The sequence below is a fragment of the Astatotilapia calliptera genome, chromosome 3 (assembly GCF_964374335.1).
Source record: "Astatotilapia calliptera chromosome 3, fAstCal68.1, whole genome shotgun sequence".
NCBI lineage: Eukaryota > Metazoa > Chordata > Actinopteri > Cichliformes > Cichlidae > Astatotilapia > Astatotilapia calliptera.
The window spans coordinates 12,327,738-12,355,385 of NC_137424.1; the positions used below are offsets into that span (position 1 = coordinate 12,327,738).

General features: G+C 42.2%; 2 protein-coding genes and 1 long non-coding RNA gene across 3 annotated transcripts in view; 2 read left to right on the forward strand and 1 right to left on the reverse strand.

The window, feature by feature from the left end:
• LOC145425170 (ribonuclease inhibitor-like) overlaps positions 1-27,648 on the forward strand; it is a 291,209-nt gene that overhangs the window by 42,015 nt on the left and 221,546 nt on the right. The window lies entirely within an intron of this gene.
• LOC145425144 (NACHT, LRR and PYD domains-containing protein 12-like) overlaps positions 1-27,648 on the forward strand; it is a 596,587-nt gene that overhangs the window by 17,189 nt on the left and 551,750 nt on the right. The gene's annotated exons all lie outside the window — the stretch shown is intronic.
• Positions 23,240-23,708, reverse strand: LOC145426051 (uncharacterized). The gene is made up of 2 exons (XR_013906825.1): positions 23,573-23,708; positions 23,240-23,490 (listed from the first exon to the last, which is right to left on the reverse strand). It is a non-coding gene; the product is annotated as an uncharacterized LOC145426051 (long non-coding RNA).

Below are 27,648 nucleotides of genomic sequence, written 5' to 3' on the forward strand. Positions count from 1 at the left end.
CAGTGTGTGTACAGAACAGCTGAAATCATTATGGAGGCCTCACTGCAATATGGAAGCATCACAGTACAGCTTCAGTGAAGCATTAAAGTCTCTGATATGAGATGAGAAATGAAGCAGCCAGAGCTTTTTCATGAGTGGAAATCCACTGTGACTGTGAGCTGCTGCTACAGCCTCCAGATTAGCCAGCAGCTCATCCTGCTCAACATTTTCTCACCAACTTTAATGGAAGTGTGATGTTTTCAGCTGGAGTGATGGTCAGGGTGGCCTCCCTCTCCTCTTCTTCTCCTCTTCCTCTTTCATTTGTAAAGCCACTTCTGCTGCTTTCATTCATTTGGAAGTCCTGTAGCTGAGTTTGGGAGAGACTAACAGCCTCGGCAGCAGAGGGGAGAAAGGCTGTAACACCACCACTTTACTCTGTTCTACCTGTCACATCATTTTATCAGGAAACAAATATGCTCATGTTTTTACTATGTTTGTCTTGAAGATGTAAGAAGATCACATGGTGCTTTTTATTATTGTGTTGGTTTGTTTCATGTCTCTTGGATGGAGCCCAGCTGTGCGTGGCCCCTGGGCCTGTGGTCAGAGTGTGTGCTGGATAATCCGGCCCAGGATGAGGCCAAACTGACATGGGATGAAATGTCTGTCACATAATTGAGCTTAGTGTAGTTTCATTTCTGCACAATTTAAAAACAACCAAAACTTTGTTCTGTCTTTTCTATGTTATACTGTAGACTTTCTTTGATACTGAGTCCAAAAGGAGCAGCTTTTACTTTGAAGGAGATGGGGTCTCTGTTTCCTCTTCAGGTTGGATGATGGAAGCAAATGAGTGTGTGATGTTCTTTCAGTGTTGCACTTTGTAGACGCTCCCTGAGCACTGGTCTCACAGCCAGCTGCACATAGAGACCAGTGTTGTTAGTCCAGGTCAGAAGATGACTTGTTGGAATGAAAATGAGCTTGTAGTTTGTCTGCTTTAATAATGTGACTGGAAAAAGGTGTTGGACTTCAAATATGTCCATTTCTTTCACACTTCACCTTTAAAAGTGAAGCCTTGTGGTTCCTGGAAGGAAAAAACAAGACTTTTTCAAGTCTTTGTCCTGTTTTTATGATAAATGTACGACTTTAATGTGAAACATTCAGAGTTTTTTCTCTTGTTGTGTTTGTTTGAAGCTGCTTCCTGTTGGCTTCAGCTGTTTGGAGTTTCCATTTTCTAAACTTCTACATTCTGAACCTTCTTCAGCTCTGAACAGATGATGAAACACTGAATGATTTCAAGCTCACACGTTGTATAATAAACTTTCATCTTTCATTCTTTATACAGATTGAGCGGCTGTGGTTTGTCAGAGATCAGCTGTGATTATCTGGCAGCAGCACTGAAGTCCAACCCCTCCCATCTGAGAGAGCTGGACCTGAGTAACAACAACAAGCTGCAGGATTCAGGAGTGAAGCATCTGTGTGGTTTCCTGGAGAGTCCAGGATGTGGACTTGAAACTCTGAGGTCAGTCAGCATGTTTTAGTTGTGCTGAGATGAATATGATGTGAAAGTTGTGCTGACACTAAACTGCAGACATCAGGCTGATATTATACTGATCCACACTGAGGATCTTCATGGTAAAGTCTGTTTTCTTCTTCTCTGGTTTAGTCCATTGACTGCAGCAGAACAATGTTCACATTTCAAACAGTGAGACTCAACGTATGGCCCGCGGCCCACACACGGCCTGCCCACCTTTCCTGATTCAGAGAGAGGGGACCCTGATTAACTGTGTAGTGTTCTTCCTCACAGTCCTAAGTATCAGACACAACAATGAATAATCCATAGCTGACTGTCTTTAGCAGGTCAAAGGTCACGGCACACAGCAGACAATGGGAAATATTATAATTCTGATCATTTATCAGCACATATCCATATGTATAAAAACAAAGCTGACACTGTGAGACTTGATCAGAGGTGTGATCATCACAGCAGAGGCCTTTGTGTCAAAGCCACTGAGGATCAAACAGAAACACATGAAGCAGATTTTCCTGTTCTGGCTTTTTATAGCAGATAACCTTCAAAATATTCTGCAGTCCATCAAAAACTGAAGCAAACCATGAATCAACATGTGTGTGAACATGAGCTGATGCTGCTGCAGGGAAGCAAAGTTACAGAGGTTTGATTACAGACACAGCTGAGAGTTTGTAATCTGTCATCATTTTAAAAGGTTTAAATTTCTTCAGTATTGAACAGCAGAAATGAGGCTTTGTTTTCGGAGGCCGACAGCAGTGAACACAACAGCAGACTGGTGCGTAATAAGCAGTGAATAATGCAGGAAACAGATTTTTGAAGGTAAACTGTTCTTGAAGTACACTGAGAGAGAGAGAGCTGTGCAGGAAGTAAAGGTCAAAGTCAGAGAGAATTCATGACGATGTTCATCAAACGTAAAGCGTAGTTTGGATCTTCTTCTGCTGCTGGTTCACTCAGTTTTGGTTGGAGACAGATGAAACCTGCAGCTTCAGGATCTGTGAGCCGTCCACTTTCAGCCCCGACGGCGTGTCCGTGTACGTGCCGTCGAGTGAACGATCCACGCTCTGTGTTTCCATCTTTGTGTGTTTAGCTGCTCTCATTTACTGTTTTATCTGTTTGCTTGTTGTTGAAATACTTTTGGGAGCTTTAACCTGAGATTCTGGCAAAATACATTTATATTAAAAATCGATTCAGGATTGAATGAATCAACATCGCTTTATTCAAATTAAAACCATTTAAATAGGAAAATCCATTTTTTTACACCCGCCTCTAATGCTGGGTAATGTCAGCTGATCCATGTGCAGCTGGCTGTGAGGCTCAGGGAGCGTCTACAAAGTGCAACACTGAAAGAACATCATCCATAAATATTGAGTAATAACTGGACTCTCATACAGCGAGACTCAAATGCCTTTAAGCATCAGCTTATCCTGCTGATCCAAGTCCAACACTGAGTTTGTAAAAACATGTTTGTCAATCATTTTTTTTTTGGTTTCTGAGGAAAATGATTCAATAACTTGCTGCTAACACACAACATTTGAACTCACAGACTCTGTCATTGGATATATTGGAAAGTGCATGGATGATACCATCACAAAAACCACTGTTCGCATATATCCAAATCAGAAACCCTGGGTAAATAAAGACGTTCGCTCCAAGCTAAAAGTGCGGACCTCTGCCTTTAACTCCGGGGATGCTGATGCATATAAAGCAGCCGGGTATGACCTCCGAAAGTCCATAAAAAAGGCCAGAAAGGACTACAAGGACAAAATGGAGTCCAGCTACCACAGCTTTGACACCAGGCGACTGTGAAATGGACTGTGCTGCATCACTGACTACAAGAAGGTCAACACAGTCAGTGTTCAGCCCACTGCATCTCTTGCAGACGAGCTTAACAACTTCTATGCTCGTTTAGACAACAGAGAGCAGATCCTCTACCCTCAGGAGGACAGTGAGGCTGCAACTCTAACTCTGAAAACAGAAGCTGTGAGATGGACCTTTAAAAAGGTAAATCCTCACAAAGCTCCAGGACCAGACGGCATCCCAGTCCGGCTACTCGGAGTGTGTGCAGACGAGCTGGCAGAGGTGTTCACCAACATCTTCAACCTCTCCCTGAGGCAGTCAGTGGTCCCCACGTCCCTCAAAGCATCCACCATCATTCCCGTTCCCAAAAAATCAGTGATCTCCTGTCTGAATGACTACCGTCCTGTTGCACTGACATCCGTCATCATGAAGTGCCTGGAGCGGCTGGTCAAAGGTCACATCTGCTCATCCCTCCCTGACACACTGGACCCTCTTCAGTTTGCCTATCGGACAAACAGAGCCATAGAGGATGCCATCGCCCTGGCAACGCACACCACCCTCACTCACCTGGAGAAAGGGAATACATATGCAAGGATGCTCTTCATCGACTACAGCTCAGCATTTAACACCATCATCCCCTCAAAACTTGCCACGAAGCTCGTCGACCTTGGGCTGGGAACACCGATGTGCAGATGGATTCTAAACTTCCTCACAAACAGGCCCCAGGTGGTGAGAGTTGGTAAGCACACCTCCTCACCACTCATCCTAAACACAGGTACGCCACAGGGTTGTGTGCTTAGCCCCCTCCTATATCCCCTGTTCACACACGACTGTGTTGCTAAACAAGAGTCCAACATCATCATCAAGTTTGCGGATGACACAACCATCATAGGCCTCATCACAGACAACGATGAGACGGCCTATAGAGATGAGGTGATGGCACTGTACGAGTGGTGCCTGGAAAATAACCTGACTCTCAACATCAGCAAAACTAGAGAGATGATAGTGGACTACCGGAAACGACCAGTCAGAGAGCACCAGCCCATCCACATCAACGGTGTCAAGGTCGAAAGGGTCAGCAGTTTCAAATTCCTTGGAGTCAACATCACTGAGGACTTCTCCTGGACCCTTCACACAGACACTGCTATCAGGAAAGCTCGCCAGTGGCTTTACTTCCTGAGGAGGCTGAGGAAGTTTAGCATGAATGCCAACATCACCTCAAATTTTTACAGGTGTGTAATTGAGAGCTTGCTGACGAGCTGCATCACAGTTTGGTACGGAAGCTGCTCTGCCAGCAGCCGTAAATCGCTACAGAGGGTGGTGAAGGCAGCAGAGCACATCACTGGCACGAGGCTTCCTGCCATTCAGGACATTTATCTCCAGCGATGCCTCCGTAAAGCACACAGCATCATCAAGGACCACAGCCACCCAGCATATCAGCTGTTCTCCTTGTTACCATCTGGCAGATGTTACAGGAGCCTGTCTGCTTGGACTACAAGACTCAAAAACAGTTTTTACCACCAAGCCATTCGACACCTCAACCACAACACTTAAACACACACAACACAGCACTCAGAAGCTACCCTGCAGCTTCACAAGTACTCTGTTTAATCTGCACTGGTCACTCCACTTTATTGTTATTGATATTTATATTTAAAAGTGCAATACTGTGATTTTCTGCTGCTCATTCCTGTGCAATATCCCATCTGCCCTCCTGTCATATTTCTTTTCAAGATTTTCTTATTTAATCACTAGTGTACATATATTTATATTTATAGATACATATATATATTTAGTCATCTTTTTTCTTTTATCATGTCTCTCTAATATTTGCTCCTCACTATTTTTCTATTTTCTGTATTATTTTATTTTATTTTATTATATTTTCTCCTACTGTATCATGCTGCTGAGTGACTGCAGCTCGTCAAACACATTCCATTGCAATGTTGACCCTGTGCTAACTTGCATATGACAAATAAAACTGATAGAAACTGATAAAAAACATTTCATCATATTTCCTCATAACCCTCTTTTTTCTGACCATTTGATCCCATTTTAATTTGCAATAAAGGATCCACAGAGTTTGGTGACAATAATGACAGTAGATGTTTGTGTGAAAGTGCTGGAAGCAAATGAGTGTGTGATGTTCTTTCAGTGTTGCACTTTGTAGACGCTCCCTGAGCACTGGTCTCACAGCCAGCTGCACATGGGCTGTATCCCAATTCAGGATCTGCAGCCTTAAAGTACGCAGCCTCACCGATCCTCAAGGGCCGCGTACTCAAAGACCGCTAAGGCCGGAAGTGCGAGGCTTGTGAAATGGGACGGTCTAGCCTCCGTTGCGCTGCCCATGTTGCCTAGCAACCATGATACTAACAGCTGGAAACGTGTCATACAGCTTTGTTTGACAGAAATGAAGGAGAAAATCTTTTGTTCATTTTTTTGTTTGCTTCTACCTGAGGTTTGATCATTCTCTGTAAGATTAAGCTCAGCTATTGAACGGCGTATATTTTAAAGTAAAGGCTTTAAAACCAAGTTAGTACAAATGTCACATAACTTTGCCAACATGTGGCCAACAGTAATGTTTTAATGTTCTTCGTTATTAAACATTTACACATAAATAAGTGACATAATATTCAGTACTTACTTAAAGTTTACTCTTCGGGTGCCCCTCATCCGCCGTTTTTTTTTCGGCAAAATTATCCACACCCACCACCGCGCTATGCATTCTGGGATATGTTGGGCCACGAAGTCTACACTGACACAGCCTTGAAATTCAGGGAAATGAAGGACGCATTTCAGGGCCGCATTTCGAGCAGCCTTTGAATTGGGACAGCCTTCAGCACGCCGCTGTGACGTAATCGGCCTTGAAATGCGTACTTTAAGGCTGCAGACCCTGAATTGGGATACAGCCATAGAGACCAGTGTTGTTAGTCCAGGTCAGAAGATGACTTGATGGAATGAAAATGAGCTTGTAGTTTGTCTGCTTTAATAATGTGACTGGAAAAAGGTGTTGGACTTCAAATATGTCCATTTCTTTCACACTTCACCTTTAAAAGTGAAGCCTTGTGGTTCCTGGAAGGAAAAACACGACTTTTTCAAGTCTTTGTCCTGTTTTTATGATAAATGTACGACTTTAATGTGAAACATTCAGAGTTTTTTCTCTTGTTGTGTTTGTTTGAAGCTGCTTCCTGTTGGCTTCAGCTGTTTGGAGTTTCCATTTTCTAAACTTCTACATGCTGAACCTTCTTCAGCTCTGAACAGATGATGAAACACTGAATGATTTCAAGCTCACACTTTGTCTAATAAACTTACATCTTTCATTCTTTATACAGATTTTGGCACTGTGGTTTGTCAGAGATCAGCTGTGATTATCTGGCAGCAGCGCTGAAGTCCAACCCCTCCCATCTGAGAGAGCTGGAGCTGAGCTGCAACAACAAGCTGCAGGATTCAGGAGTGAAGCATCTGTGTGGTTTCCTGGAGAGTCCAGGGTGTGGACTTGAAACTCTGAGGTCAGTCAGCATGTTTTAGTTGTGCTGATATGAATATGATGTGAAAGTTGTGCTGACACTAAACTGCAGACATCAGGCTGATATTATACTGATCCACACTGAGGATCTTCATGGTGAAGTCTGTTTTCTTCTCTGGTTTAGTCCATTGACTGCAGCAGAACAATGTTCACATTTCAAACCTTCAAAGAAGAAGAAAAATCCTCCACTGGATAATTCACTGTGAAACTCTCCAACCCTTCATTCCACCTTAAAGTCTTTCTGACACTGAAATCCAAATCAAAATGTGTGTTTGCTTTACAGACAGCAGTCCAACACAAACATACACACATCATCCAAAACACAGTCCAACATCCAAATCTCCTCCACTGCCAGCATGAATGATGGGAAAGAGAAGGAGGAACACTCTGACATTCAGGGTTAGAATGAGTTTCATGAAGCAGACTGTGAAGATCAAAGCTGCATTAGAAAGCTTACATGAATGAATGAGTGGACAGAAGTGGACAGAGATCATCTGAAGCACTTCAAAGGCTTTAAATCAGCACATTTCTCTTTATTCTTTATCAACTCTGTTAGTTTCTCTCAGTTTTCTGTGGAATGAAGCTAACAGCAGGCTAATAAGATGCTGACCAATAGGTTTCTATTAAAGGTTGTAATTTGTATGTGAAAAAGTGCAAACATAAGCCTTTAAAAAGTCCTAGTGGGTGCAGTCAAAGCAGTCCCTCAGTCCCAGTATAGAGTCTTTGGTCCAGACTGGAACAACTGTGTGCCCAGTTTGAGCTCTCTTCAGTCCTGTGACCTGACAGACCCAGAGGGGCCATCACATCACATTTAGAAGCTCCCCTAATGGAGCCACAACACATGTCCAATACTTAGTCTGTCTTGTTGGACCAGCTGGAAGAAATGATTCAAGGACTTAGTCACAGAACAGAGATTCAAATCTCCAAAATCCAACTGGCTGCATCAGGAAATATAGTCTGAAACTCTGCACAGTTTCCTGTTTGAAGCTGCTTCCTGTTGGCTTCAGCTGTTTGGAGTTTCCATTTTCTAAACTTCTACATTCTGAACCTTCTTCAGCTCTGAACAGATGATGAAACACTGAATGATTTCAAGCTCACACTTTGTCTAATAAACTTACATCTTTCATTCTTTATACAGATTGAGTGTCTGTGGTTTGTCAGAGATCAGCTGTGATTATCTAGCAGCAGCACTGAAGTCCAACCCCTCCCATCTGAGACAGCTGGACCTGAGAGGAAACAACCTGAAGGATCCAGATGTGAAGCAGCTGTCTGATCTTCAGCAGAGTCCAGACTACAGACTGGAGACTCTGGTGTAAGTAGAGTGATGGAGTGAGTGGGTGGTGCTGTCAGCAGTATTGTACTAAACACAGTCAGTATGAAACAAAGATCCAGTGTTTCCTGTAAAGCTGCAGCTTCTCAGTGAAGCTGTGAGAGGAGAACGGTGACAGGCTTCAGGATTGGACACAAACACTTCCTGTTTCTGACCTTTATGGTCACCATAGTAACAGCTGTCACGCTCTGATCAAACACTGTCAACAGCCAATCAGCTCTCTGAACAAAGCAGCACGCAGACCAATGACTGCATTCATTTCCAAGTTTAAAGCAGTGAAGAACACAGTCTGTAGGTGAGGAAGAATTTAGTGAGAGCAGATGTTTGGATGGAATTCCTCCAGTTAACAGCTGGAACCGTCCATCTGGATTGTTGGGCTTGTTGTTGGGGTTCCTACAGAGCTCAGAGTGGACACACCAAGGTTCTTCTAATGAATGAAAGTCCAAACTCAAACTAGGAGGGAAAAACATTGTCAGCAACTTCAATGAAAATCCAAAGATTAGAAAAAGTGAAGCAACAATGAGTCCTAGTACAGTCCCAGCACTGAAGTCCCTGCTGCTCTTTATACTGGATGTGTTGCATCACTGACTGATAGCTGATGAAGAGTCTCTGGAAACACTCGTTTATCTCCTCTGCTCTTCCTTCTTCTCTCTGCAGGTGGTGGTGGTGATGATGGTAAACAGGACGGTGTGTGTGCTGAGAGAGGAGGAGCTGTGTCCTGATGATCCAGAGAGGTTGAAGCAGCAGCAGCTTGTGTGTAGAGACGCTCTGACTGGGCCATGTTACTGGGAGGTGGAGAGGAGAGCTTCATCCAGCAGTGACTGACAGAGGAATGAGAAGAAGTGCAGATGACTGTCAGTGCTGCAGAGTGAACTGCTCTGAGAACAGCTCCACTGTCAGACACAATGTAGAGTCCAGCATCATCCCTGTGTGTCCCTCTGGATCTGACAGAGGATCATCAGTGTATCTGGACTGCTCTGCTGCTGCTCTGTCCTTCTACAGTCTCTGCACAGTCTCTGTCTGACTCTGGCTTCAGACCCTCCTGGATCAAACTCACCTGGAAAGACTTTCAAACATCACTCAATAGATTTGAATACAGAATATATTTGATATATACTGTAGATGTACTGTAGAGTTGCAGTTTGTCACTTGTAAATACAGTCTGTGAGCAGCTATGAGCTGAAAGATCTTTCTAGAAACACGAAATGTTTTCACTCTTTTGTTTCTTTTTCATATATTTCCACAACATTAATATTGATCCCACCTGTCTCACCTGTTTCATGCTTTTATACATAATAACAGGACACGTGTGATCTGAGCGCTGCTGTGGTTGCTGTGCTGCACGTCTTCATTTAGATAACAGAGACATCTAGTGGTTCAGAGGGAGAACTGTGGCCTTTTGTTGTGGGCAGTCTGAGGTACACCTGTGCACTACTCATGATGTCAGATCAGCATCCTGATGTGGCACACCTGTGAGGTGGGATGGATTATCTCAATATAGCAGATGTGCCCACTACCACACATTTGGACTGATTTGTGACCACTGTTTGGGAGGGATGGTTATATTGTGTATCTGGAATGAATTTTAGGTCTCTACGTCCATCCCATTGGGAATGGGAGCAGTAACAAAGGTGTTGCGTTTATATTTTTGTTGAGTGTATTATAGATTAAGTGCTGGAGTTGTTAGGTGTGGATGATTAGATTATAGTTTATTGCAATAACAAGTTGTGCCTTGTTCTCAGATAGACAGCAAGTAGAGAGTGATATATGAAATGATGGGATGGAAGGAAGAAGAGAAGCAAAGAGTGATTCACAGGCAGAGTCTAGTTTATTTCTCATAGTTTTTGTTGCCTTATGGTTCCAAGCGCTGTCACCAATCTTTGCATTTTGTTATTATCTCATGACACTTGTTTAATCAGCTACCATCTCTCCTATGGACTTTTTAATGTCTACAGTCTCAGATCAACACAGCCCTGCCCTTCCCATATTAGATTCTTGATGAATGTGTGTTGTTGTTATTCAACCTGGTTCAATGTGCCCCTTTTTAACTTTGAGCACCCGCCCCTTTAAAGCTCTCTGCACGGCCCTGGATGGGACACTGCCTGGGAATACCAGGTGCTGTAAGCTTTTGCACTTCCACACACAAACTGCAGAGGGCACTTCTGCTCCTGCTTGTGCTTAGAGGCATGAGAAGTTAACATTTATGGGTGATAAAATCCTTTTTCTATATTTTTAACATGAGAATATCAGTTTTCCATCTTGTGTTCCAGAGTAATCGGACAAAAGACAAACGTAGAACAAGGAAAAAAGAGGCCAAGTGTCTCACCTATAAAACAAAATGACTGTTTTCTGAATAGTCTCACACAGATAAACATTTGCAGGGAATACCTTTTCCTTCAAAACAAACGTCACAGACTGTGTTTTTCTTTACTGATTGTATTTGAGTAGAAACTCAGATTAAAATGGCATCAGTGCTCATAAAATGATTTAACTGTAAAAGTAGGTGTAGTGGATCACTTTGCATAGATCTAGATAAAAGTGCAGTAAGCAAAGACTACAGTGGTCATTGAGCAGCTGTTCCTATAATGTGAATCTGGGATAAAGGCACAGATTATTTGTTTGCCTTTGTTTCCTGGTTCTTTCTTTCTTATCCAAATGGAAAAAGAGAGCATAAAAGTACTGTTTACAAGCAGCTTATCTATCTCATTGTGCCCACTATCATAAAATCTTGGTTGACTGAGCACTGAGCCATCTACCACTCGAAATTGAACCTGTGTGGGACAACAACAAAGTCCAGTATACTAAGTTTCAGTAATGTGCAGTTTTTTCTGTGGAAGATGTAAATCTAAATAGATGTCCTATTGTATGCATAATATACCACTGAACTTTATAAAACAACTTCTAAAAGCAAATTTCGATTTATTTTAGATTTTCTCAAATCCAAACAGTGCTAAAAGCATGCACACAGTCAAATATTTTTCATACGAGGTGCTGAAGGTTCTGCAATGTTCTGTCAGTGCGCCCCAGGGCAGCTGTGGCTACAATGTAGCTGCCATTACCAGTGTGTGAATGTGTGTGTGAATGTGCGAATGACTGAATGTAGTGTAAAGCTCTTTGGGGTCCTTGGGGACTAAGTAAAGCGCTGTACAAATACAGGCCATTTACTGTGCGTGTGTTTATGCTCAAGTGTATGAATAAATTAGTCAGTTTTAAACAGTTGCAATTTAAACAGTAGAAGAGTGGCACTATATTTATATATTTATAAAGAATTTCAAACAACAATTAATTGATGCTCAAAGCAGGTTTATTTAATTAATATCCAGATTTCCAATTAGTTCCCAATTCATTCAGCAGCAAATCACATCACCAGTCACTTCAAGGCTGTATGTATTATTGTAAGGTAGACCCTACAATAATACATACAGAGAACCCAACAATCATATGACCCCCTATGAGCAAGCACTTTGGCGACAGTGGGAAGGAAAAACTCCCTTTTTACAGGAAGAAACCTCCGGCAGAACCAGGCTCAGGTCGGGGCGGCCATCTGCTGTGACCGGTTGGGGTGAGAGAAGGAAGACCCCCCCCCCCCCCCCCCCCTCTGTCCCCTTCTGGCTGCCTCTGCCTCAATTTTATCCCACAACTTAGACATTCACATTATTCACACTCTCATTACACATACATATAGGATCTTGGGGGTGGGCACAATCACGGAGTCCAAATTACCATCAGGGTGTATACCTCACCCCTGACGTCGTTGCCCACCTCTCAATTTTAAATACACTTAGTCATTGAGGGCTAGCAGGAGGGACTATGCGCTTACCTGCTGCTCCTTGGCAGGTAGCTCCATGCCCTCCTGGGTTTTTTGCACCTTAGAACACACATGCATCAACACTACAATGAGCGGGTGGAGGGAGGTTTGGAGTCTTCTCCCACCCCCATTCTCTGCGGCCTGCTGGAGCGGGGGGGCTAGGAGGAGTTGGCCGTCCGACTGCGGTCTGGGGTGTGGGGCCTCCCTGCTGCTGCGGAGTCGGGGTGGTCTGCCTCTCCCCACCGCAGGGAAAAGGGTAACACCACCTGGGTCTGGGTGCAATTCCCCCCTCCAGGGGCAAGGGTACCTAGACCCGGTTTGTAGAGTACGCTTGGGGAGTGTGATTGTGTGTACAGCGTCTCTTTATGTCTGTCTCCACGTTGGTTGAGTGTGGAGTAAGTGCATATGAGAGCATGAGGGTGGGAATGGATGTTTGTGTCTGTGTGTGCCTGTATGTCTGTGTCTATATGTCAGGTTGGGTATCAGACGCCACCTCTCTGGGGACACCTCAGGCCCTCCAAGGTTTGGAGGCCTATCTCCACCCACCACCACTTCCCCTGCCGGTGGCGGACTCCCTCAGGTGTCGGTGTGTTGGTGGTTCTTTGTGTCTGGGGGTGGGCGTCCGGGTACACACCGGCTCACTCCTTGGCGGCCGCTTGTCGGGGCCTGGGGCCTGGGGCTCGCTCGGGCCCCTTTGGAGGTGGGGTGCCCCCGGCCTCTCGGCCTGGGGCTCGGTCACTCAGGCACAGCTGGGGGCCGGCGGAGCTCACGGGCGCGTCACTGCAACTCCCCCTGACTTCTGCTCCGCGGCTGCTGGGCGAGCCCTCATCTGGGACTCTCCTCAGCTCTTACTGGAACAGTGGCGCGGCTGCCCCTCTGTTGGTCTTCCATGGTCTCTTGTGTTCTGGGGGCCTCTGGATGTCTGGAGTTTTGATCTCCTCCATACCCGCTTCACACCCTGGAGGACGGGGCTGTGGCCCCCCCACACTCCCTAGCAGATCATTACATGGAGAAACCTTTGGAATGCAAGCATGCTGATCCACACAGGTATGCACACATGGGTATTCACAGACGCGGACTAAAGCTTTCTTGGCTGCTGCCTCAAAGCACACTGTGCGCTGTCTATCTTGCGTGCTGCACAATATCGTTTATTATTTAGTAACTATTGATATCTATGACTAGCTAGTTTATTGTGATGGTGCTTTGTTTTCTCTATTATTATGTTGCTCTTTGTTGTTTGCGGTCTCCTCTGTTTGTTTTTTTTGTTTGTTTGTTTTTTTCTCCATACAGGTGACCCAGGAGTTTTTTTTTTTTTTTTTCTCTCTCTTCCCCCCCCCTTCTCACCGTCTCTTCTCCCCTTTGGTTTTCTTTCTTTCTCTCCTCCTCTTTCTCTCATTCATTCCCCCTGTCCTATTTATTAAAAAAAAAAAAAAAAAAAAAAACTCCTGGGAAGGAAAGGATGAACTGAAGCTCTGCCATCACGTAATGTCGCATACTGCTGTTTCTGATGTCATTTAAAAAGAAAAAAAAAAAAAAAAAAAAAGAGAGACGGAAGACGTTTGTTGTAGGTCTGATTGAAGGACTGATGTGATGGTAAGTTGTCTGCTGCTCCGCTTTGAATATTGAGAGATTAGTTGATGGATTTCAAGCCAAATTGTGCCCAAGTTTAAGACCACATTCATTGGTTGTTTTTGTTGATGTTATTGTTTTGGGCTTTTTTTCCACAAGAATTTCTAGCTCCCCTAAAATTCTGGCCACCCAAACGATGATTGCTGCTGAGAGAGCACAAGGTTTTGTCCCCCTGTACTATTCATGTCCGTGCAGGGAGTTCTCCTTGAGAGGCCAGGGTCGAAAAAGGGATGCTTCAGAACCTCCGAGGGTGTTATGCGCTGATTTGCATCCAAGGCCAACATTTCTTTGATTAGCCTTACAAATAATGTTTGGCCATTTTCCGGTCCTCGCCTAACGTTCAGCAGTTGTTCGAGGTCATCGAGACGCTTAAGTTTTATATATCGAGTTTCCTTGGATCGATAATGTGTCTCGTATTGAAATTGTTCTTGGGTCTTAAATGTCCAGCGCTGTTCGTTGTAGTTATCCTCGATGAAATAGCAGTCAGTGTACAAGCCAGACTCTAGAAGATGATCTGGTAGCTGACCCTGGGTTTCAATTATGAATTTCAAAACATCATAATCGTCTTCCCCAGGATAGAGAGGCACCCCCGTAGCAAGCTCCACAGCTACCAGCCCCAGAGACCACATGTCGATTGCTTTGTTGTATGGAATGCCAAGCATAACCTCAGGTGCACAATAACCAATTGTCCCCACACGGTCACCAGGAATCACTGCAGAGGTGTTACATGCGATGCCAAAGTCTATAAGTTTGACTCTGACTTGAGACTCACTGCGGTTCACAACCATGATGTTGACAGGTTTGAGGTCAGCATGCACTATTCCCACAGAACCCAGGTGGAACAGAGCATTTGCGAGCTGATGCAAAATTGGCCTGATTTCTCTCATTGGGAGACCTTGGTTATTCCGGTCCCCTATGTAGTCTGACAGGCTTTGGTCGAGGAGTTCGAAATTCAAGCAAATGCGCTCTCCATCGAGGAAATAGCCGTTCCATTCGACAGTGTTGCACCTGTCTGGATCCAAGCATCTCTGTCTGGATCCAGTTTTGCCTGGAGCAGAATTTCAGGGTCGCTCTTGTTGACTTTAATAGCAACAGTTTGGTTCTTTTTTGTATCGCGACATTTCGTTACAACACCAAAGCTTCCTTCTCCAAGGAAAGCCTCCACCATGTGGTGATCTCCCAAAATGGTCCCTTTAGATATTCCAAGCTCATCTGAGCCGAAGGATGGGTTGGCTGACATGGTGTAATGTGTCTGTTTGCGCTGTGGATTGGTGAGAAACAAAACTGAACTTGTTTTGGTTTCTCTCGTAAATTGCTCTCAAAACTTCTCGAAAGGGTTTTAGTTGCTGCAGGTCAACGTCCGTTAAGCATAAAGTAACAGGTGAGCGCTCCTATTTATGGGTTTTGGGATCAAAGCAAAGTTATGACGTCAGAAAGGTTCAAAGCAAAGTTACCGCGTCACAAGCGATCGAAGCGATTCTAATATGTGCGCATGCGCACACGTGCTTGTTTGTGTAATATTGTTCACACTAAACTTGACCCTAATCAATTTAATATCAGTCAATCAAAGAAAATGTTAGTTTTGGAAAATTTTAAAATGACATAACTGACAGTTAAAACATTTTTTGTTCATGTATTTGTATTTGTATTGTCTTCGGGGGGTTTTTTGCATACCATGTCAAGCTTTTCTGTATATAGTCATGTCGTAGATTTCGGAGCAAACAAGAAATTGAATTGGATTTTAATATTGCAGTGCTTGGATTTCGGATTTGGTGCTTAAAACGTCTTGAAACTGTAACCGTATTTCATTCACCACAAATAACTATCTGATTGAATAGTTTTCTTATCAGATAGAGAAATAAAACGAGTCGCAAAGTCTAAAAGCAACATTTCTCTGCCTGGGCTGTACCTCTGCACGTTAGTCTGTTTCAATGTGTGACCCCTCACCCCCTCCCTGATCAGTCGGGGGTGAATGCGCTAATGTGCCTGGAGGCCGTTTTAATGAGTGTTTGCTGGAAAACGAAAAATACAAGAAGGATTTGTACGTTTTCACAACGGGGGAGTTTGCGTAAGTACTAGTAGATAATTTTCTCGAGTGTGTACGTTACACATGTTATTTGTTTAAAATTGGTATTATTATTTTGCTAGCTAGCAAACTCGCGGAATAAAGGATTGAAGTGCACTCAGTGCGATACAATACGGTGCCGCTATTCTAACAGTTAGTTATTGCAGGGTAACTTGTAGAATATGCTGTGAATTGAACCAAGATTACACAGCAGTAGCAGTAATACGAGTTACTTCCCTCAAGTGAAGAGAAGGGTCTGGCTGCAGCCACTGTGGAGCTCCACAGTAACCGGATACACGTGACCTCCACACTAACCGGAAACACGTGACCTCCACAGTAGCCGGAAGCACGTGACCTCCACACTAGCCGTAAACACGCATGGATACCGTGGAAGTCTTGCAAGTTGATCACAAAGGTTGGTTAAGTCTTTCTTAAATAAATTTGCCGTTAGTGATTTTATAATTCTAGGAATCGTCTAGTTTTCTTACAATGATCATGTTGCCACTTATTTAGCGTTACAATTTATTTTAATGTTTTTTCATCGTGCTCCATGGCAGAGAAACACACAAATATGCTTTTTCCTGGGCCTGGTTTAAGTAAGAGAGCTGGATTAACGGCTTCTGTGGGCGAGAAGAAGCAAAAACCACATTTTGCATTAGAGTATGATTTATTGTTGGCGTCAGAGATGCAAAATAACGAATACTTCAATACTGTACTTAAGTAGAATTTTCTGGTATCTTTACTGCTGTACTTTTTTGTGCCTACTGTATACTTCTTTATACTTCTACTTCTCACATTTTAGCACGCGTATCTGTACTTTGTAATCCGTACATTTGTAAATCAGCCCCCCACACGCGTGCTTTGGACGCAAGATTACTTCAAAATTTTGTACATAAATTATATTTTAGACCCTGTACTTCTTACTTCGACTTGACTAAAAAGTCGAGTCGGTGCTTTTTAAACAGAGGTATCTAAACTGTAGTAAGGAACGTGTGTACTTGTGACACCTTTGGTTAGCGTCAACACTGTAAATTTCGTCACAAACAGATTTAGATATTTATCAATACTTCTATTCGTCATTCTTTTCTGTACAGCCTTTTTATTGCCCAGATTTTAGTTAGCCCCTGTTCAATTGACTGTTATATGTCAATAGAAACATGTCTCACAGATTAAAGTGTCTTTTAAAATATTTGTGGGGGTTTTTTCAAGGATTTTCTTCCCAAATCTATTACATGCCAACTGTAAATTGTTATTTCTGCTAAATCCTTAACTTAAATGTATATATGGTGTTTATCTGTTTCTCTCTCTGTTTTAGATGCACACATCAATCTGGAATTCGGGCTTAAAGCCAGAATTGCAGGACACTTTCACCGCCCTGTCTGTAAGATTACAATCATATGGCGTGGGGATATGGCAAGGCATTTATTGTCTTGTCAGCATTCTTCAATGCCAAGTCAGCCACCATTATCAGGACTGCTCCCCGCTGAACTCTCCGAGGAGACCCGTATTCCTCCGGCAGTACTCTTCGAGGAGCCCCGTTTCCCCCCCAAGGTTTTGTCTTCGGTATCTGAACCATTTTCTGAGTCTTTGTTAGAACATTCATTGGCTCTACCCTCTGTGTTCAATAAAACTGCAGCTGATGGAAAGTCCATGAAAATGACATGCCTCACTGTGGCCTTACTCTTCGTAGCTCTGGCAAGCTATTTGCACACTGGAGAGAGGAAGCCAAAGCTGTGCTTGAAGGACAACACGTGCCCATTTTCAGACTGAAAAAGCGCAAGTTCCAGGAAGGCAGTCAGGTCAGTATTCAATTTAAACAGTAGTGTAATTACATGGTTAGTGAAATTTGAATAACTGTTAAAAAACTGTTCTGCAACAGAGAAATAACTATGTTTTCATCCCCATTTGCCTGACACAGGAGCCAGCAGTTGTTGAAGATCTGCGTCCTGCTGTGCACTGGGTTGTCCAAAATAAGGCACTTTTCCGTGGACATGTAACAATGCCCAAATATCTGTCCTTAAATCAAGGGGACCAGCAGAGGGTCTTAAGAGACATGTCAGAGGAAGAAGACACTGGAGAAAGGGACTTGTTCCTCTTTGTTTTTCAGTTTGCAGAGGACATGGAGCTCTTTTTGAAAGCATGTGCTGATGAGCAGGGGCTAAGGGTCAGTGCTATGTTTGACATGTAATGGACAAATGAAGGCACTGGCTGTGTTTGTTTGTTTAATATGTTGTTGTTGTTTTTTTGTTTTGTTTTTTGCGTAGTACAAAATTCCAATTAAACTTATTTCAAAATGTTATTCACTTTATTCTGTGTCCATACTTATAATAAAGGATTACAGTGTAACAGCATTAAATGTAAATGTAACAGCATTTTTTTTAAACTTGTAATTTCAAAATAAAAAGCTTATTGTTGATATTAACAGTAAAGAATTGCAATCAATAATATTTTTATACATTTTAAACATTAACACTCTGGGCTCTATCCTGGCCATCTGTGGACACGTCACTTATTCTTTTTTTTGACTACTGCACTGCAGTGGACCAAAAGAATGACACGGGTTTGATCTTAAGGATCTAATAGTTGTGTGTGTTGTGCATGACATTGCCACACAAATATGTATTTGCAAGATAGAGTAGAATAAATTATGACGCATGAAATATTACATAGGCTGCAGTGAATTTCTGTTGATACAGCCTATTGAGCTTTGAGTTTCCCAGTCAAACTTAGCTTTGAAGCACCTGCTAAAAACACTTTTACTCTTGTACATTTCAAAACAAGACACCATAGCCAAAATATTAACAAAATATATATTATTAAAAAATTCAAAGCTGCAGCACATACAGCAACAAACACCGTTAGTAAATGTGTCCTGGAGTTTATGCAGGTGCAGAAAGTGCTGCTGCTGTAAGTAAGCCTAACAGCTTCCAGATCACTTATTTTTCTGGAAAGATGGTAGGAAGGGCATCACTGCTCATTTCTACAGTCTCCCAGATCTTGGAATACAATCCCTTTGTACCATGAAACCACTTCACAGTACTAGGAGTCCACTAAAACCTATAAAGAGAGTGATCCCGGAAGAAATGGGGCACACACTAGTGACCTCAACAATTGCAAGACAGCCTTTTCCCCGATGCTCAGATACAATTTTGATTTTGATGAAAAGGACTGGTGCTATTTTAAAGAGTCACGTCGGCAAAAGTAGATAAATGTTTTAAGAAATATACATTTTATAGCATTTTGTGAACATACACAAAAAGTGGCCATTTTTGGCAACAAACAAGCTGAGAGAGAGTTTTATATTTTTGGCTCTCCTTGAACAAAAATAATAGTGCATAATAATCAATGTTGATGTTAATCAATTAGATGTCCCAGACACTACTATTACTAATACAGCAGCCCCTCGTTTATCGCTGGTGTTACGTTCAAAAAATAACCCGCGGTAGGTGAAATCCACGAAGTAGCCAACTTAATTTTTTACAATTATTATAGATGTTAAGACTGTAAAACCCCTCACTACATGCTTTATACACTTTTCTCAGACAGGCATGAACATTTTCACACTTTTCTCTTTTGTTTAAACAGTCTTAGAGTTCAAACCTTCGTAGAAACATAAGTCCAGTATCATGGAATGAAACCTGAAGGTGCATTTGAGGGTGCAAAACGTTTCGTCGGCATTGTTGTGTTTGTTTGGGAGAAAACGTACAAACATACAGTGCAGCACTTCAGAGTTACACTGCTAGCGATCGAAGATTTATGTAAATTCGACAAGCTAAACGCATTCTGTACTGTACAGCAGGAGTCCCCAACCTTTTTGCACCACAGACCACTTTAATGTCAGACAATATTTTCAGGGAACGACCTTTAAGGTGTCGCGGATAAATACAACAAAAGAATAAAAAAAAGAAACTGTGGTATTTTGTAAATATAATAATAAACGTGACTTGAGCTGTGCGCCAACAACAATGACAGTGACATCCTCCTCTCTGCTTCTTAACGCTCTCTGGTCGCTATGGTAACGCGTAAATAGTTCTTTCAAAATAAGACACACAACTACAACCATACATTTCACACCGGAGGATCAACTCTCGCGGAACGGTACCAAAAGACTCACGAACCGGGACCGGTCCGTGGGCCTATTAGGGACCGCTCCTGTACAGGAGACACTGGACTAGATTGATTGACAATGGTCTACAGCAATCAGAACGCACAACGCGATGTGCTGTAAAAAAATAAATAAATCAGCGAAACAGCAAGTGTCACTTTTGTGCCACGAACAATTTAGGGGAATTTTTATGAACAAACCCAGAGTGTTAAAAAAAAAACCACACTTAAAACCATTTTTATTTCTCAGCAGCATCAATAGTAACAAAAACGCAATTTAGTTTTCGCTGTCAAAGTCGATTTAACTGAAGTTACGTGTTTCCGGTTACTGTGGAGGTCCACAGTGGCTGCAGCCAGGTGCTCTTGCAAGTGAAAGCGTTAAACGTTAGCCCGATGCTTAACTAGCCAACGTCAGGCTTTCTGATTGAAGGCTAAAAGCGACGTTGTCACCAAGTAAACAGAATATTGATGATATTTTTGTGTATCGCTGCAGCCTTTTCGAGTATTAACCTGGTGTCTTTGGGAACAGCTTAGGGGGAAATGACGGTAATATGACTGAACCATATGGGAACAAAGAATAGGCACTTTTTTGTGCTACCGAAGTTTCCTCGCTTTCATTCAAAATCTGTTTATCATTAAACAATTGAAACATGATGGCTTCGAGCTCACATTGAGGCCTGTGGGGCACTATCAGCCACTGAGACAGTAGACAAGTGACTATTTCACACTGCCTGTTTATTTAAGGGAGATGAACAGTACATTATAACTGTACATAATAATATCAATGATGATAGATTAAATAAATGGGTTTTTGAAAGACGCTTGTGCATTTTTAAAGTCTAAAGTGTTGAATTGATCTGAGTATGTCATCTGTTCAAAGCCTCTCCCAGTCAGTGCTGTTCTCTATGCCTGTCTTACTCTACATGATGTTATTAGCACAAACACTTTAAAGGTGATAATTAGGTCTACAACAATAACACAGACTGCAATGTAGTTAAGCGTCTTACAGTTAGTTTTGAATGAATGAACTTAAAAAACAACACAAGCAAAGATCTGTCTCCTCCTGTTTTTTGTGTCACATAAGAAAGAAGCATCAATATCTGATGAGAAGACTTATTATTAATTTGGCCTTTCACGTGGTCTTATTCAGGTGATGCGAAGTGAAATATGCATCCTTTTTATGGTAATGTGCTGGAAAATGTTGAAAATGGACATTAAACGTGCTCACAAAGTGCTTGAATTTGACCCTGAAAGGTGTATGAAGCCAGAAAAAGTCACACTTGGAGTAAAAACCTCTCATAGCAAGTTAATGATATTCAATTGATTTGATGCTTTCAGCACAAAATTTAGCCACACAGTCAGGACAGCGTCTGATTTACCTTCATCGGTAAACGTGTTTATGCAGTACATAGTAACAGTGTGGCTGAGTCCTCTGGTTCAAATCAGTTCCAGTACATTTGGAGATGTAAGTCTTAACCTTTCACATGCATCGGGAAGGAAAAAACATTTAATCTGCACAGTACTGCCGAAGTGCAGCGATACATTGTGAAGTGCACATTTCCATTTCTCATACAGTACCGAGCAAAAGTCTTGAACCACCCCCTTATTTTTTCGTGTTTTGCCAGGTCAGTCTGTGTTAACGGTGTTATTAACTGCATTCTTCAACTAAAGAAGTGAGAACAAATGATGTGGGCTTTTGTTTTTTTGCAATAGGCTGCAAGTAAATGTGTACAGATACAATTTAAAATTGGTTCTTTGTTAAGTTTTCTGGTCCTTTCCGTGACTTAGGTGTCTGTTTATGTTTGAATGTTTCAGAGATTAGTGTGAAGGGTCTTAACAGACAAAAAGTGGTCAAATACAAGCCCTGGATTAAAAATCAGAAACACTTTAAAAAGCCTGGAGAGCTATTCCTTAATACCACTTTAAAGATTACAGGGAAGTCCGGATCCCTGGAAGCAAATGAGGGATGGCTCAAGACTTTTGCACGGTGCTGTACATGTCATGTTCCCTGTTTTATAGCTCAGCTCAAACTGACACGTTCTCACTAACTGCTTCTCATTTTCTCCACAGTAAACTTTGACCACTTCCAGATACTGCGGGCCATCGGGAAAGGAAGCTTTGGAAAGGTAATGCAGCCTCCATTTTTCACGCCACTTGTATATTGTTTGCCCTTAATTACCCACCACGGTCGTCATCTCTAAAGAATCAGTGCAAGCGAAGCGAAATGTGCTGGGATTACACTTTAGTTCTCGTGTGCTGCTGTTATTTAATAACAGTTATAAATGCAGCTTATGTAATTATTTCTATAAAGTCAGTTAGAGGAGAGCCGATTTCTATTTCATCTCACGCAATCTAGGTGGGAATTTTGACCCCACGTCTCAATTTAATTACAGAGCACATTGAACGTCTGGATGAGACTTCAGTAATGAATTCAGGACTGTGTGTGTGAGATACACAATTGGGGCTGCAGAGATTGGAATAGTTTACCTTCATTTTAAATATCACTGCCCTGTGCACATTGTCGGCTTTAAAATTCAAACTTAAAGAGTTTGTAAGTAAACTGGCTGAGATGAGACAGACGATGCACCGGGTCCTCGTCTGAGTGCTTTCAGTTGTGCTGTCTCTCTTACCCAGCCATGCACACAGACACTGTGCTACACTTACACAGTGAGACAGATGCTCACAGAGACGTCCAGATACATTTTGTCCTCGCTGGAGGTCATCTTGTGTTTTTTGGCCCACTGTGGCCTCACACCGAGCTCCTGCTGTTTTTTGAACACTTTAACAGCACCAGTCTTTAGCTTCCTGTTGAACACACTTAAGTGGTCACTCACTTCCTGAGCCCTGGGCAATAAGAGACGTTTTGTGTTTTATAATTTATTGATATGTTTGATCCTTTCTGAGCTGCGTTAATGAAGCAGTCATTAGAGCACCATGTCCGCTATAATAGTTCTGTAGTTTGATGCTTGAGTCGTTGCAGACTTGTTGAAACTCCCTCACCCGTCAAAGCAGCGTCTTTGTTATTCGAGTCCAGCAGATGGCAGTGTTTCACTGTCTGATGGCTGTCTGAAGCTTCAGCTGGATTATTCGTTTAGATTAGATCGTTTTATAAAACTTACAACAACAGGCCTGAACCTGCTCAGCTCCAAAGAGCTGGCTAAACGATGGGGCATGTTCAGAATCTTCCTGAAGTTTAACAATTTCCCAAAAAGCTACACAAAGTGAATTTTCATATAAGACAAGAAGGAAAGAACAGGGTGTGACGTGGAAGGGGCACTCTGGCAAACAAATTACTGCTTTTATTAAGTTACAAAACTTGCAGTCTTGTTCACGAGTGATCAGAGAAGGGAACAGGAGATCGACAGATGGATTGGTGCTGCGGCTGCAGACTCTTCACCAGTCCCTCTTTACCAGTCGATTTACGTCCTTACCCTCTGTCACAACGGGACTGAACGGACTCACGCGTAGGCTCTGAGTAGGGAACAATAAAGGTTTTTTATTTACAGAAGCACCAGGTGATCTATTTACACAGTGGGGAAAAGACGGGTTCCGGGAATCCACACACGAACAGGAGGGGGGAAAGACACTTGCAGTCCACACACGCTCCAAAGTCCTCACTCCATCCACGCTCCACGCTCCTCTTCACACTCCACAAGAAACACAAAAGCTCGCTCCAATCCTCACACACTTGATCGCTCAGGTAACACAGGGGCAGGTCCAGGGAAATCTATTCACAGAGATGCAAAAGGTTACTGTAAGAAGATCGCTAGGGAAACACGAGAACGAACTGAGCTGGGGTTAACACTGACGAGAGTCGGCAACGGTCCAGCGACGAGAAATACAGGGCTGCCATCTTATAAGGGGACTGGAACACTGTTGGGTGATGAGCCACAGGTGTCACCAGGTGCGTGGGCCAAGGGCAGGAGCCCACAGATGAGCTCCGCCCAGGCAGTGAGAGAAGGAGGGAGGGAGAGAGCGGGGACAAAGTCAAAACAAAAAAACACATGTAGCCACACTGAGGCGACCGGGTAGACACAGGGACCCTGACACCCTCGCCTTTTTCAGAAATGTCATGTATGAAAATCTATAATAACTCCAGTTATACGGATATCAATATCCTCATAAGTGAGGATATTGATAAAACTGATTTTAACTTTTACTGATTTCTGTTTAGATATAAATTGATTCAAAGTGGTCAGATATGCAGATCCTGACCTTTCCTCTGGCAAATATATAAACTCACTGAAAACAGTTTGACTTTTCAGAGAGTTTCCTATCTATCTGTATTTTTACTTTAATAGTTAAGCACGATTAACATTTAGGAAACAAAAATAAACAAGTTAATAAATGAAATGAAATAATACTGATTTATATATTCACTCTGTTTACTTTTTCGATATAGAAATACAATGAAGACTTCCATGTTCCTGCTGGTGGCGCTCTCTGGCACTGTGCTCTGCATGACTAACGGACGTGTTCAGAAAACCAGCATATCATCAACATGATCCCACAAGGGGGATGTGATGATCTGATAGCAAACAGAGATAATAATGGTAACTGTAAGCGCAAGAATACCTTTATCATTGGTGACTTTAATCAAGTTAGAACAATTTGTGATCCAAGCAATCGTATCAATGCAAATAGAAATCTTTATAAAAGCCCCACAGACGTGCACATTCTGTATTGTAAACTGCTGGGACAAACAACCGATACCCATTGTACACACAGATACAGATGAAAAGGCGTATTGTAATTGCATGTGATAAAATCAATCATTTCCTTCAGCCTGTGCACTTTGAATGTTGCTCTTGAGTTGAGAGATGCTGTCAGCTTGCTGCCATCTTTAAACATCACTTCATGATGCTGGTTTAGATGCTTTATAAGACTTTGTTACGTTTCTTAAACAGTGATGAAAATAATAAAGAGGAAATATGAGAGAAGTGATTTTCAGTGAATGTTGAAAAAAATCCCACAATAACAAAAATGATGGCAACATTGCTACACTTTGCTTTCTTAGCTTGCATATTGTACATTTTCACAGTTGTTTCTGATTGGCTCCATCTTCTCTCGTTGTCACAGCTGTTGCTCAACTTTCAGCACTCATTAAATTAAAAAAACAACAAACAAAAAAACCAAGCTGCTGCTGGTAAGGTTGGCATTCTTGCAAGACTCAGTAACACAAAACAAATAAAAAAATGCACATCCCATGTTTATCCCATGTGATTCCAGGCTGAGTTTATGCATTTATGCTTATTTGTTTATAAAATATTATAAGCTGGTCTGAGGTCATTTGTTACTAAAGAAAAACAAACAAACACTGTCATTATTTAATCCACTAAAACTAAGACACAATGCAGAAGCAGTGTGTGAAAACTAAGTGCACCTTCACTGGTGTAGCATCTGCCTTAGAAACAATGAACTCAAATGAAACAGTTTAATCATCTCTATGTGCTAAAGGCTCATTTTAATGCAGCATTAATCACGTTGCTTTAACAGTGCTGCATTTTAATAATGTTTATCACGTTCTTTGTAGATTTTAATTATCACCATCGTCGCTGTGATAACATGTCTGGTTGGAGCAGGCGGCACTCAGGGATCATGTTGTGTGGAAGAAGAGTCATGTGATTGTTTTTTTAAAGATTTTTTCTATGAGTGCACAGAGTGTGAAACAGAAAGATAGGATCGACAGAGAAAGCTGATCATGTCTGTTGTGACACCTGCAATCTCTGACTAGAGTTTTAGGTTTTGTCAGGCAGCTAACACAAAGAAAGCCTCGCTTCATTGTACAAATACAACTTACATATACAACACATGACATATTACACAGAGTCATTATTTATTCAACAAAAACTGAGCCAGATGCAGTTTTTGGATTTTATTTCAAAATGTTCTTATTCTGATTGTTTACTTAATATATTTAGACACATTTGGTTTATTTCTATAAAAATGATATTTTACACAAAACTTCAAATAGCTGCCTGCAAACATGGCTCTTTATTGTAAAGCCAGGTATGAACAACAACCTGCAGCTGCATGCTGTTGTGCTCATTGGTGTCACATTAGGTTCTGAACCACAAACAGAGAAGTTTCTTAGAACTGCTGGGCTAGTGATGTAGGTGTTGATGCAAATGATGGCTTAGGGTGGTGCTACGACAGTGTATAAAAACTGAAGCTCCCAGAGCCAAGTGTTATTAGTTCTTCCGTAACTGAGGTGAACTATAACCTGCTCAGGTAGAATTTAATAACAGCGTGTCTGAACTGCTCATCTCCAGGCTTCACGTCTCATTCTGTAAGAACTTGTTGTTTGTTTATTAACTTTTTAGAAACAACAGACTTTTGTATACTTCCAAGAAAGAGGGAGAACTTACTCTTCTGCCACACTCACGTTCATCTTTATCTGTCATCAGTTCAGATAAAAGCATCACTGATTATTCTGAACACTGTTTTAAAGCTTCTGCGTCACTCTGATTTCTTCTTAAAGTTGGCAGACAGGATTGTGAAGAAGGACATAGTGGATCCCCCCTTTTAATGAGCATATTATCTGTGAACACTGAATACAAACAACCTAAATGCTCATTAAAGAAGCAGGTTGGCTCATAAAGTGCTCTGTACTTGTTTTATGCAAGTGCTGTTTCTGGAAACAACCACCATCTGTAATCAACACAGGACTTATTGAACTGTCAGGTGTGCAGACAACATGGCACATTTTGGGAACACCTATAGTTGATGTCTTAATTATGAAAATAGCTACTATGTAGTTGATGCTTCCTGTTCTGCCAGAGCAGGTGCAGCCTTTGTGGAAGTGGGTTCCACTGGACCAGCGTCTGTGAACGATCCATTGTGGGTGATTTTTTTTTTGACCTTACATCTGTGTGTAAGGACCAACCACAACCATCTAAAATCTTTGCATGTTATTGTATCTTCTGTGTAAGAAGTACACAGCATACCCTGATGATCAGCTTCAAGGGTTCTCAGTGTAGGATGCATACAGTATGTCATGCTGAAATATAGAGCACTTACAATAGAACCCACTAGAAACCAATTATTTTAGCCTGGTTCCTTAAATCTATGGCATTTTTCCCATGCTGACTGATATGCTGCTCAGTGTCTTTTGCTGTCTGTCATGATCCTGGGCCATGTTGGCCCAGCATTCTTAGTTTTCATATGTTTTGTGTGTTGTTCTTTATTTATGCCATGGTTTCTGTTAAGATGTTCCTTATTTGATTACCTCCTGTGTGTCCCTCTGTTTATCTGTGAGCCCTCGTTTCCCCTCCTTGAGTTTTATTCCATGTTTTCCCAGCCCGTTATGTCCGTGCTCTCCCCGTGCTGTCTCTCCTCCTCTCTGAACCTCCGTGTACTTCCTGTTTTACTTTGACAGTCTCCCGTCAGTGTTGCGTTCACTCCTGCCGTGTCTTGTTATGATTATCAGTGTCACCTGTGTTCCCCGTGTGCTCCCACTTCCCTTGTTAACCCTCTGTGTATTTATGTCTGCGTCTCCCTCAGTTCTGTGTCGCGTTCTCCCTCATTCATGGCCGTGTGTTTCTCTGTGTATTACGTTATAGTTTCCTCGTTTAGGTTGTATGGTTTTTCTCTCCAGCAATAAAGCTGTGTTTTGAGTTCATTCCTGCCTCCGTGAGCTTGCGTTTGGGTGCTAAAACAACTAAAACATGTTGACATCAAATGGTATGTTATTTGAAATCTATATGAAATAATGACACATCTATGTTTTCCAATTTTTTTTATTTATTAATTTTATTTTTTCCACAGTTGTGTAAATCAGTCTGTCTGTGGACTGCCAGCCAACACATCCACAACACCAACAACTCAGACAGCACAAAGCCTTTTAAGTTGGCGAGGCGTGATAGCAAATGCAGTGCAGGTACAT